The sequence below is a fragment of the Miscanthus floridulus genome, chromosome 4 (assembly GCF_019320115.1).
Source record: "Miscanthus floridulus cultivar M001 chromosome 4, ASM1932011v1, whole genome shotgun sequence".
NCBI lineage: Eukaryota > Viridiplantae > Streptophyta > Magnoliopsida > Poales > Poaceae > Miscanthus > Miscanthus floridulus.
In genome coordinates this window covers 28,755,719-28,768,594 of record NC_089583.1, presented here as the reverse complement: position 1 = coordinate 28,768,594, position 12,876 = coordinate 28,755,719, and the positions used below count along the sequence as shown (strand labels likewise).

Genomic DNA, 12,876 nt, shown 5'->3' with positions numbered 1-12,876 from the left:
CTATCACTAATATCACTACTAGAGATATTACTAGGAGGTGGAGGAGGTTTGGCCTTTGATTTTAGTTTTACCTTCTCACCCTTTGTCATGAGACAAATATGAGGGGAGTAGTAGTCATCATCAGACATATTGTTGAAGAGCCTTGGTGTAGGGGATGACTTGTGAATAGCAACGGTTGCAACCTTTTCATCCTCTTCACTTATGCTCTCTCTAGTTGAGTCCCATTCATGCCCAATGTGAGTCTCTCTTCTTGCTCTTTCTATGGTCGACCTTGTCCTCTTTCTTGTTCTTCTTATACCTGTTGTCTTTGATCTCATATGGACACTTGGCAATGAAATGATCGGTGCTACTATAATTGTAGCATGTCCTCTTCTTCTTGTTTAGAAACTTTCTCTTCACTACCTTGTATCCTTACTTCTTTAGACCCTTTTAAAATCTCTTCATAAAGAGAGCAACATCATCAACCTTCTCATAATGTTCATCATTATTTTCATCTTCACTTGAGGATGATGTAGTCTCTACTTGCTCTTGGACTTGCTTGCTTGCTTTAGGCTTGCTTGTCGATCTTGGACTTGCTAGTAGAGCCTTGATTGCTTTATTTGTTGGCCTTAAGAGCTACATCCTTGATCTTTATGCCTTCTAGCTTTGCTTGCAACTCACCAAGCTTCTTCCTCTCATTTGCTTCTTCTCTTTGCATGTCAAAGGTCAAGATCCTCCCAAATACATCATTTGGTGTGAAGTACTCAAACTTCTTGTCTCTAATTAGAGTCACTACGGTCTTATTTCTAGGTGAATAAGCCTCCAACATAATCTTTACTACCTTGTGATCATCTAGCTCATCACCACCATAGCCTCTAATCTTACCCACCATTGTTATTAACCTATCAAACATCTCTTGTGGCCCTTCTCCATCCAAGATTACAAACTGGTTGAGCTTGGCCATCAACAAATCAATTATTGCCTTTCTCACTTTGTCAACCCCTTCATGTGCAAGGTGCGAACTGTCCCATATTTGCTTGGCAACATCAGCACCAATCACTCTATTGTACTCATCACCATCCAAAGCACTAAGCAACACACTTGTGGCTTGATCATTTAGGTGAATAATTATCATTCCTTCTAGTGTTGGATTCTTAGGATCAACCGGTGGCTCAAATCCATTGCAGTCAACCTCCCAAATGCCGGGGTGAAGACCTATAAGATAGGCTCTCATCAAATGCTCCCACTTTCAAAAGTTAGTCCCATCGAAATGAGGTAATTTGCCCATGGGCACATTGATGAAAGACCTCCGATCATGGTTAGTCAAAGGCATAGAAGAATAGTTAAAGGATACAACGACATATTTGTTGTCAGCTTTGCCCCTTCCTTTCTTCTCCTTCTTGCCCCCCTTTGACACTTGGTAGGACCCATCATTATCTTCATCTTTGGAACTGCTTGATATATCACTTGATGATGCATTTGTTGCCTTATCTTCTTCCTTCTTCTTCCTAGCTTCTCTTCTTTTTCTTCTTGCTTCTCTTTTGAGCATTCTTTCTTCTTTAATTCGCTTCTTATCTTCAAGCCTTTGCTGCTCCTTCTTCTTTTATCTTGCTTCTCCTTTTGCCTTTCTAGCTACCTTCCTTTTTCTTCTTTCTTTATCATTTAGAGTTTTCTCAGCATCGGTAATGTCAAGCTGTGGGAGTGTGGTATTGCTTGCTATAGAAGCACTTAGCTCATTGCTGTTGGTGTCATGTAACTCCACATCCTCCGGATCAACATCAATGGGCTTCACGCCACCAGTACCACCTCTGGGCTCCATACCTCATGCGGTAAAGCGCTCATGAGCTAACTCGGCTCTGATACCACTTGTAGGATCTCTGGTTATCCTAGAGGGGAGGGTGAATAGGCCTATTAAACAAAACTTAACCAAATGTCAAATTCCACCGGTGGCACTATCGCTCTGATCTCGCGGCACTGCCGCACCTGCAGATAACTTTGAGAATTGGAGCTCAAGGTCACCAATGGAGGAGAGAGAAGAGCACTCTTCTGTTTCTGCACGAACTGAATGGTTGGGAAGGAAGGAGAGAGCCGTTGGAAGGAAAAGGGAAAGGTATAAATACCCCCTAGGCCCAACGGTCAGTTAAGTCGTGGTAGTGCGGCAGCTCAACTTTGGCAGTGCCGCTCAGCGACAGTGCCTCTCTCTAGGTGCGGCACTGCCGCACTAGGCAAGACAGCAAGGGTAAGAGTGAAAAGTTAACTGTCTTGACTGAATAACGGAGGATGTAAGTGAAAGACTTAGCACTTGGTATTACAATTTAGCTTAAGCAATGTGTCCCCCTTTATAGTATGGCATTTCCTATACTCAAATTCAAGATATAAAAGAATTTAAACCTTCTTTGAGCTTGAAGCCATCAACGTTTCTAATTGAGGGCTCCTCCATTTCTTATAACATCCTCAAATATTGATTTCGTGCTTGTCATCTCGATAAATCTCATTAGTCCTCTAATTGTATGGTCATTATTATCAAAACCCACAATTAGAGCTTGATTGCACTTTCATTAAGTGTTGTTGAAGATTTTTACTAGGCTATTCACCTTCCTCTAGCCATTAGGACCTTTCAAAGACATGGGCCACAACTTCCCCCTTTCGCATCTTGTCCAAACCATTCTTTTTTGCTTTGGTGTACTAAACCCCCAAGCTATACATTGTTGGCACCATTACTTATTATATTATTATACTTGGATTTTATGTTAATTTGTATTTCATTACCACTTAAAGTGGAGAAGTCAAGGACTTCATTAGGAACTTTTCTAAGGGAGGGGGGTGACTTACTTTGGCCCTCACTAAGCTTCACCTTTGCAATACTGTATACACATAAAAGTTTTCTCAGCTATATTCAGAAAACTAAAAAAAAGACATAGGACATGACACAGCCTATTCAGAACACATGAATTTCGCAGAAATCATGCAAGAATTTCATAAAAATCAGTTCAATTTCACAGGAAAAAATACAGGAACAGAATTTTCCCTACGTTCTAAATAGGCCCATCTTTTCTTATATACACGAGCATAAGCACACTGCCTTGCACACCATTTGAGGCCCATAATGGCAACACCTTGCCACACAAAGACATGGATTATTTTCCTTACATAAGAAAAGGAAAAAAAACAAAATTCCTTATTTTCTCCTGGTCCACACACTACCACTATATAGGGGTGTATTTACTAACCCTAATTTATATTTCTTCTTTTTTAAAAAAAAATAGAAAGTTTTTGTGCACATATCCATTAAGTGTTTTTAGTTTGAATCTAGTCAAAATTCCTCAACATTTTTTTGTTAAATATTCTTAGAGAGTTTTGTTGCAATTTTTCTATAAAAGTTGTTTTTATTGAATCCAAAAAAACTTTCCTGAAATGTTTCCATAAACTATTTGGTTCAAATCTTTGAGTTGATTTATTAGTCCAGCAGTGCCAATGAAAAATGAGCCGGCAGTCCATCCAATCCACATGTGAGGTGAGAGGACGGCATAGCAAAGGTATCAAGTGATGGTTTGGAGGCAATCTCTCACGGGCTGGGTATCGTTGGAGAAAAAAATGATTGTCAACTCATGGGAGGAGATCGGAGAGGTGGTAATATTTGATTACGTAGGCTTTGGTGTAGATTTGGAGAGGTACAGGTGTATAATGGAGAATAATGGGGGATGCAAAAATGCGTGTGTGTGGCTAGGTTTCGTGTGAAATTGGTAAAATGATTGTGCTTGGGTTTCTACCAAACTTATAACAACATAATAAACATATATGTTGGGTACAATGGAGGGAACGTACCTAGATTCATATCCAGCCGGGAGTTCCTTATCCCGTTTAAGAACTTGTCTAACTTGTGGAACTTTTTCCTCCTATATACTTCCCCCTCTCCGAGTTAGCCTCCTCCATGATTGCCAGAAGCTCTAGCACGTGTATTTATTTCATCCTACAAGGCTCCAACAATTCACGGTGTGACTTGAGCAGTAGCATCAGCAAATCATATAAATCATACTGGCCTAGAATTTGTGCTGCAAGATCTAGTGCTGAAGGACACACACTTGGCGAGGTGGATGGATGGGAAGAAGGTATCATCGCCGGAGAAGGCCATTGCCATCGTGTCATCTACTAAATTGGGGAAAAGGATGTAAACCTGATAGAGAGTTTAAATTTAGGGAATTTAGTGTTTTTGACCTGATTTATAACGTAATGATGATTTTACCCTTACTTTTCTAACTTTATAATTTTACCTTCGTGATTTTCTCTTGAAGCTTCTGTTTGCCCTTTGGTTTTACTAGCATTCCCCCATAAGGTTAAAGGATGAAAAACAGAAATTGAAATTAGGAAAACACAAAAGACCAACGTACCCTTACCTTATCTCTTTCTTCTACCCAATTTTACCTACGCGCCATAGGTCCATGCGTCGTCGGCACCCCCGCTTGGCTGCTAGGGTGAGGATTTTGGATCTAGACTATTTGAATGGCTTTTGGGTGACTGCCAGTGAGTAGGGGCATGCGGCTGCGTGTAGCATGCGGGTGTCTGGGAGGGCGCAGTTGTGTTATGCGAGTGGCCGTGTGAGCACGCATGGCGTGCAGGCGGCTGCGTGTGATGTGCAGTCGTCCTGTCCCATCGTCGCTACTGACAAGCAGTAGTGTAAGTACAATCAAGCCCTAAGTGGGTTTTGGTGATGTTGATGACAAAATTAAAGGACTAATGGCATCTCTAAGTGTTTGACAGTGTATCATTAATCATGGGTGCAAAGAAACAAAGAAGGAGACCACCCATTTCAAATGGATGGCTTGCAAAGGCTCAAAGAGCTAGTTTACTTATTTTATATTTTGAAATTTAGTTATAGGATAAGCCGTACTATCAAGTGGGATATTAATGGTGTGCTGGGTGGGACCAAGTGCTCAAAACTCTATCTACAACTCAAATAATCCTAGCCATAAAAAGCTAGCCGAGCTAAATTCTTATCTGCTCTGGCCTGCGCAGAACCTCCGTGCTCCAGCGCAGAACCTCCGTGACCTGACGAGGAGGCTCTGGGGTCTGTCTGACCAGACCATTTTGTGGGTGATGTGGGGGGTATTTATACCTCACCCCTTCACCCCAACGGTTATCTTCAACCTCACTCACTCAGACTCGAACTGAAGCTCTCTCTCCAAGCTTAGTGCTCCCAACTCCCTTGCTCAAGGTCTCCGTGATTTCTTAAGGGATTGGCCCCTAGAGAGTGTGAGAAAGCTCGAGAAGATCCTTCTCCTCTATTCTTGTGCACTTGGTGAAGCCCTAGCCGCTTGGTGTGTTCGTTACTCTTGGAGTTTGGCTTCTAGACGATTAGCAGGTCACCCGGGAGCTCCCAATCCTTTGTGGCTGAGCATCGGGACATTTGTATTACCCTCTGTGACTTAGTGGAACCCTCCAATCTATTGCCTTGGTGATAGGCTAGAGAAGAGGAGCGAGTTGAAAGTGACTCCATAGCCTTTGTGGCTAACCTCAACAATGTGGATGTAGACAGGCCTTTGTGGCGAGTTGAACCACGGGACAAATCCTCGTGTCTCTTGTGATTGTGATTGTTGTTGCTATTACTTGTGATTTGAATTGATATTTAGGGTTTGCATCCAATCTACAAGTTCCTCATCTTCTAGGTGCAACCAACCGATTGGATAACTCAACAAATTCCCCAGGAAGACCGGTATCACATTCGATCTATTTTTTATTCACTAAATTCCACATTAGATTGATTTCTTACTCTGATTCCTGGAGGTTCCACACTTGGTTCCAGAACCTCCGCGCCTCGGAACCTCCACGCTGAGGCCCGGAGGTTCCGCGTTCTGACTGGTTTCGTGAAGTTGGTTGAATTTCAGAAAAAGGGCCTATTCACCCCCCTCTAGGCCACTTGCTAGATCCTTTCAAGTAGAAGCTTTGACATGGTTGGTGCCACAACGTGGTCCACTTGAGTTTTGATTTTTCTCAACATTCCTACCAAATCTGTCAAAACTTTATACTAAAATAGAGGTAAAATCACAAAAAAGCTCTAACAAAATAGGATCAAAAGTAAATAGGCAAATTTATCTTTTTATCTAAAAGTTAACATAAGGGATCTTCACGAAATAGGGTTAAACTTTTCCTTCAATTTCAAACACACAAAGGTTAAATCACAAAGTTTAAAAAATAAAGGCAAAATCAACATTTCTCTTTAAAATGACGCCATGAACGCCATAACCCCTTTAATTTAAAATGATGAAAATTATTGAATGCAAACTTTTATAGAATTTCTTTTGTAAATTATTAGTTTGTTAAAGTGATTCCAAAGATTTTTTTTGAATCATCCTAAATTTCCTATATGGTTGAACAATTCTTAACAAAAATATCTCTAAATCAGTTTGAAAGGTATCTATTAATCTATTAACTGATTTAAGTTTACTCAAAGCAACTTGAAAGTTTTATTTGAAGCTATTTAATTTTTCTTACTAGTGGTTAGTGTTAGGCACGAGAAAGGAACGACAAGGAAAAGAGAAGAGAGAAACAAGGAGAAGAGGGAGCGGGAAAAGAAAGAGGAGTTGTGCTGCCTCTCAGGCAGAAAAATAGCCATCCAGGCATCTTCACCGAGGCTGATGAAATCCAATGACTGATGCATGCATGCCGCCACGCCTAGAAAGAGCAACATAACTAGCCTGTCGATCCAATCATCACTGGACCTAAAGCCCATTAAAGTGCCAGCCTTAGGCCCTGTTTGTCGCTGCATCCCGGCCCAGCACAGCCCAAGAATCACTCCTTTCTCTGTTACAGTATAGAACCGTTTTCAGAAAAGAACCGTTTCCCTTTTGTTACCAGCCGCACGTTCTGAACGCATTAGAAGCAGAGTTTTTGCCAGATGTTAGAGTATATTTTGAGGATCATCAGGTCAATCTGGCTGGAGGTCAACTCACCACAAAGGCCTGTCTACGTCCACGTTATTGAGGTTAGCCACTGTTAGGAACACAATCCCTTTGTACTGGCCCATAACTCGGAGCCTCAGAAAAGAAAAGAACCACCCTGACTTGTTTAATCGCTCATCATCAGGTTCAGAGCCACAACTAGAGCAGGTCAACCGTGGCTTTACTAAAGCACCTTGATCTTTGCTAGCAGCTGCTTCAGCATATGCTTCATATTATCCCACAATTTACTTGGTACCTGCAGGGAACAGAGAAAAGAAGAATCTATATGGAGCAGGCTTTAATTAGCGTCTAACTAGGTTGTCCATATGGCTTATGCAACGTAAAGAGGAGCAAGTCCTATTGTTTTGTAATGAACTAATGAGAGGGCTCAGGGCTGTTTGTCTCTTCAGGCTTGTAAGCGATAAGAGAGATTTGTGAGAGAAACAGAGTGGTACGATGATCATGATTCTTGTGAGCTTCACAGATCTCTGCAGGTTTTATCACTGGTCTGATTTGGTCGTTTGGATCATCCGTACGTTCCACATTTTTTTAAAAAAATCTCTCGAAATTTTGTAATCTAGGCATGATTTTTTTTTGCTGGATCATTTTCGCTAGGTTCTATTCTCGGTCTTCCAAAGAGGTTACATCTAACTGGAAGCTATGAAGTGTGTGTCCCTTTTCACGTGATGGATAAATCAAGGATGATGGAGCCATGTGCTACTTGGAGAGTCAAGCAAGCACTAGCCAAAAAACATCTAGTTTGTTGTTCATAATTGTATGCAACATCTTTCAGAGGGAGATTTTAAGCATAACTTTTGAGAGTTAGAACAGCAACTTCATTTTTCCTTTTAATCCCAAAAGCAATGATCAATTCATCGGTCACCAAACAATCAGTATATTCAGCAAATAGCCAAACGTAATATGATTGTAATTGTAATATTAATTTTATGTTTTACTACGAAAGTGCATAGCAGTTCCACATCTTCAATTCTTAAATTGTTGAACCACCAAACACAGCACACCGCGCACGAGGGGCACACAAGTACTTCTGTTCCATTGAAAGTATCATTTTTTACTCTTAAACTTTTTGTTTGATCGTTCATCTTATTCAAAATTTTTATGCAAATAATAAAAAAATAAATCATTATTAAAGTGTCTCTAATGATAAAATAAGTCATAACAAAATAAATAATATTTATACAAAACTTTTGAATAAGATGAACGGTCAAACAAGAAGCACTACTACAGAAATCTTTTCTGAGGCGGGCAAAAACGATTTTCCGACGCGGGCATCCCAACCGCCTCGGCACAAAGGTCACAGTACATCCATTTTTACCAAGCCGGTTGAAATGCCCGCCTCGGTTAATCAAATAAAAAAAAACAAAAAAAAGGAAAAAGCCCATACCCAGCCCTAACCGGGCCTGGGTCTGGGCCTCTCGCCGCCGCCCCTTCACGCTCCTCGATGCTGGATCTGGAGCCACGCCACCCTGCCGACGCCACGCCGTCAGATCCGCCGCCGGTGCACTCCTCCTCGCCGGATGCGCCGCCGGTGCACACCTCCCCAGCGGATCTGCCACCGGCGCGCTCATCCCCGCCGGATCCGCCACCAGCGTGCTCCTACAAGCCGGATCTGCCGCTGTTGGGCTCATCCCCAGCGGATCCATGCCGTGGTCGAGCCATGGAGAGAAGGGAGGAGGGGCGCGCCACCGCCGTGGCCGCCCCGTTGCTGTGGCCGCCCCACGCCACTGCGTGGAGGAAGCGTGTGCTGCCCCATGGCCATGGAGGAAGGGGAGGAAGGGCGCGCCGCATCCTGCCCATCCCGCCGCCATGCTCGCTCTGGAGGGAGGGATGGAGGGAGAGGAGTGAGAGGGATGGAGAGGAGTGAAGCGCCGCTGATCGCTCAGGGAGAGAGGGAGATGCGCCGGGCGCCACAGGGAGAGAGGGAGCGATGGGATTGAGAGGGGACATCTAATTATTTGCCACTCTTACGGAGGCCGACTCTCTGATTGCTAACTTTGTGGTGGCAACTACAAAAATGTCCTAGAAAATAGTAACTCGCCTAATATTTTGCCATTTTTGCTGACGTGGCATGCCAGATCAGCCAGCCAGCTTGGGAACGGGCCGTTGACGCTCGAAGACCGAAGCCAAAAGACCATTCTGCCCCCGCCGTGTATTGCTTAACCAGCGCCGTCTCTCCCCCTCCCATCTGTTCAGTCCACTCGCTTCTCTCCGGGATTCTCTCCCGTCCCTCCCCTTTCATTCCCCGTGGCGGCGCTTGCTCGAGGCAGGGCAGGCGGGAGCTCGATGGCGGCGCCAAGTCGCGTCCCCCAAGTCACAGGACGGCACGACGCTTGCAAGGTTAGATCTACTTCCTTCTTCTACCTACGCGCGGCATCTGTGAATGGGGGGATTCCTGATGTTAGGGTTTCCTAATTTTCGTGTGTTGATGTAGGATTCGAATGTAGAGCAAACCATTAGCCACGATGGTGTTGTCTCCGTGCCCCCCGTGGTATGTTTCATTGTTATGGCATGTATGTGAGGGGATCCCGTATGTGAGGGATGTCCTAACTCCCGATTTGTTTGTTTTGCTTGTCACTGTCAGGATTGATCCTGACCATGCTTTTAGAATCCATGTTAGCATTGATAAATACACTTTGGCTAACGACTATGGAGTGGTTGACCTAGATGCTCAAGAACATGACCTGTGGTTTGATAGTAGCAATGTGTACACACTGAATGACTTTGTAGATGATATGGCCAGCAAGATCATTTGGGGCCGCAGTCATCAACTGCTTATTTGGGGTGTTGACATTGACAGTGGAATAGAGTGGAAGGTTACTAGCAGTGATCAGTTTGAGGAGATGATAATGTCTAGGATGGATGAGAAGGTAATGCATGTTAGTTGTGATGTTGTTGAGAAAGATGCAGTTGGTCTGAATGATGTTGTTAGCAGAGCAAACAAAGGTGGGTCTTCTACTACTGCTGCCCATTCTGGTGTGACAAATGCAGGACATGTAGAGAATGCAGAAGGCTTAGGTGACACTTGTAGTACTCCTGAAGAAGGTAGAGCTAAAGAAAATGTGGTTGATTGGAACACATTGACTATATTGGCTGATGAGAACTGTGATGGTGAAGCTAATGCTATGGTAGATGAGGATCAAATCTATGAGGCTTTTGGATTCAAGGCAGCAGATGAGGCTACTGCAGATGAGGTTCCTATTCCTAACATACCTACTGATGTGGAGGATGAAATGAATGAGGCAGCAATCCCTGTTAATGATGACTTAGGAGATGAGCCAATGTTTGGTTGGGATAGAGACAACCCTGACATGAGTGTTGGGACACTGTATCCTTGCATGGATGATTTTAGGATGGCAGTTAGGCAGCATGCTATTGTGAATAAGTTTCAATTGGGGACAGAGAAGTCTGACAAGGAGAGGTTTAGGGGCTACTGCAGTTCCAAGGGCTGCCCATGGAAAATTAGAGCTAGGACACTGAAGGATGGCAATGTTAGGGTACCAATACTAACACTTTTTTTGTCCTTTTGGTGTAACCCTATTTCTGATATTTGCATGTTGTATATGAATTTATCTTAACTATTTCTAACATTTCTTCATGTATGTGCAGATCCAAATCAATAAGGGTACCCACAAGTGTCCTTCAAAGAGTAGAGTTCTTGGGAGGATGGCATCCCAGAAGTGGATTGCTGAGAGGGCTATACCACTATTGAAGGATAATCCTGAGATGGGCCCCAAAGCTGTAAAGGAAGAGTTAGAGAAGAAGTACAACATAAAGATTCCATATCAGACTGTATTTTATGGGAGACAGAGGGCTGCAGATAAATTATTTGGTAAGTGGGATGATTGTTTTGATTATTTGTTTAGATTCAAGGCTGAGATTGAGCTTAGGTCTCCTGGTAGTGTAGTTGAGATAGATACAGTTACTGTGGAAGGCAAGGTTCACTTCAGTAGATTTTTTTGTGCCTTCAAAGCAAGTATAGATGGATTTAGAGATGGCTGCAGACCCTATATTAGTGTAGATTCAACTGCTCTCAATGGTGAGTGGAATGGCCACATGCCTGCAGCCAATGCAATAGATGGCTACAATTGGTTGTACCCAATTGCTTTTGGCTTCTTTGATTCAGAGACCAAGGATAATTGGACTTGGTTCATGGAACAGTTAGGGAAAGCAATAGGGCCAATGAACCACTTGGCTATATGCACTGATGCATGCAAAGGGCTAGAAGCAGCTGTGAAAAAGGTTTTCCCTGGAGTAGAGCAGAGAGAGTGTTTCAGGCATCTCATGAAAATATGAAGAAAAGGTTTACAGGAAATGCCTATGCCAAGTACATGTGGCCAGCAGCAAGGGCATGCACAGTAGAGAAGTTCAATAAATTGATGGACAAAGTTATTGAAGCCTATCCAGGAGTTGTTCCATGGTTGAAGGAACATCACAGTTTATTGTGGGCTAGGAGTGGATTCAAGGAAGAGATCAAGTGTGACTTCATAAATAACAATTTGGCTGAATCTTGGAATGCATGGATCCAAGCACACAAAGATCTACCATTAGACATTCTAGCTGATGCTATCAGGCATAAGACAATGGTACTTTTTGAGAAGAGAAGGAAGATATCCAAGGCCCTAAAAGGATTCATACTACCAGCAATAATTCATCAGCTAAATGCAGCCTCAAAGGGACTAAACCATCTGAAGGCAACTAAGGGTGGACCCAACCAAGCAGAGGTGATAGTCATGTACAATGATGAAGTTGTCAAGAGGCATGTTGTCTACCTGGACCAACATGAGTGTACATGTAGAGAGTGGAAGTGAGTGGCAAGCCCTGTCCCCATGCACTGGCAGTCATAACAACTGAAAGGTAGCCAAATATGGAGCAATATGTGGATGTGGCCTACTCAGTGCACAAGTTCCAAGCAGCATATGCAGGAATGATTCCTGTCATCACTGATAAGAGCCAGTGGCCGGTAGTTGAGAAGGGATTCAAGCTTCTTCCACCAATTGGGAAGAAAAGAGGACTTGGGAGGCAAAGGAAGAAGAGGGTTAAGGGATGCCTGGAGAGAAGTGGCAAAGCCACAAGGCAGGTTACTTGCAAGGGCTGTGGTGAATTAGGCCATAGAAGGACCAGTTGGAGGTGCCCACTAAGTGGCACCAAAAAAAGGTAACTTACTAACCTACCTTTGCTGAAATCCTTTCACCATTGTTAACTAACTTAATGAAATTGCAGGAAGAGGACAAGAAAGACAAAGACCAAAAAGGGGCCAAAGAAGGGTGCTAACAAGGAGTATGAACCAGCTCCAGCTAGTGAAACTGCAGCAGCACCACCTGAGCCTTCACCAGCTCCACCAGCAGAAGCAGCACCTGAGCCTTCACCAGCTCCACCAGCAGAAGCAGCACCTGAGCCAAGGACTCCAAGAACAAGGGCAGCAGTAGCAAGGGAAAGAGAGGCAGAGGAAGCAGCAATAGCAGCAAGGTAAAATCTGAACCTAAATTGTGACTTAGGAACTTGCCATCTCGACAACAGCTCACTAAACCACTTTCAAATGCAGGAGGTTGAACTTGGAAGCTCCACAACCACTTGAAATGATCATTCCAGAGGCTAAATCTCTGCCAAACCTTGCACCAGCCAAGAAGATGACCCCTAGGAGGAAGCAGCTAGCCATAAAGGTGAAGAGTTCTTCTGCCAAGGGAAACTGATGAAGCAATGAATCCTTGTGATCCATATTTTGGGAACTCTGTTATGTCATTGAAAGGTGCATGAACAACTTGTTATGGTATTGTAAGTTGAATGGACAACTTGTAATGTATTGCCTTATAGGCCTGAACAACTTGTGATGACTTTGCTAGGGTTGTGTCATGTATGCAGACTGAACTTGCTATGTTTGTGTCATGTATGCGGACTGAACTTGCTATGGTTATCAAGAGCATATCAGTGGTCTTGCAGTGAT

At 43.4% G+C, this 12,876-nt stretch overlaps 1 pseudogene; it reads left to right on the top strand.

Annotated features, from left to right (window-relative positions):
- Positions 1 to 9,754: 9,754 nt before the first annotated feature.
- LOC136548315 (uncharacterized) lies at positions 9,755 to 12,625 on the top strand (annotated as a pseudogene).
- The last annotated feature ends 251 nt before the right edge of the window (positions 12,626 to 12,876 follow it).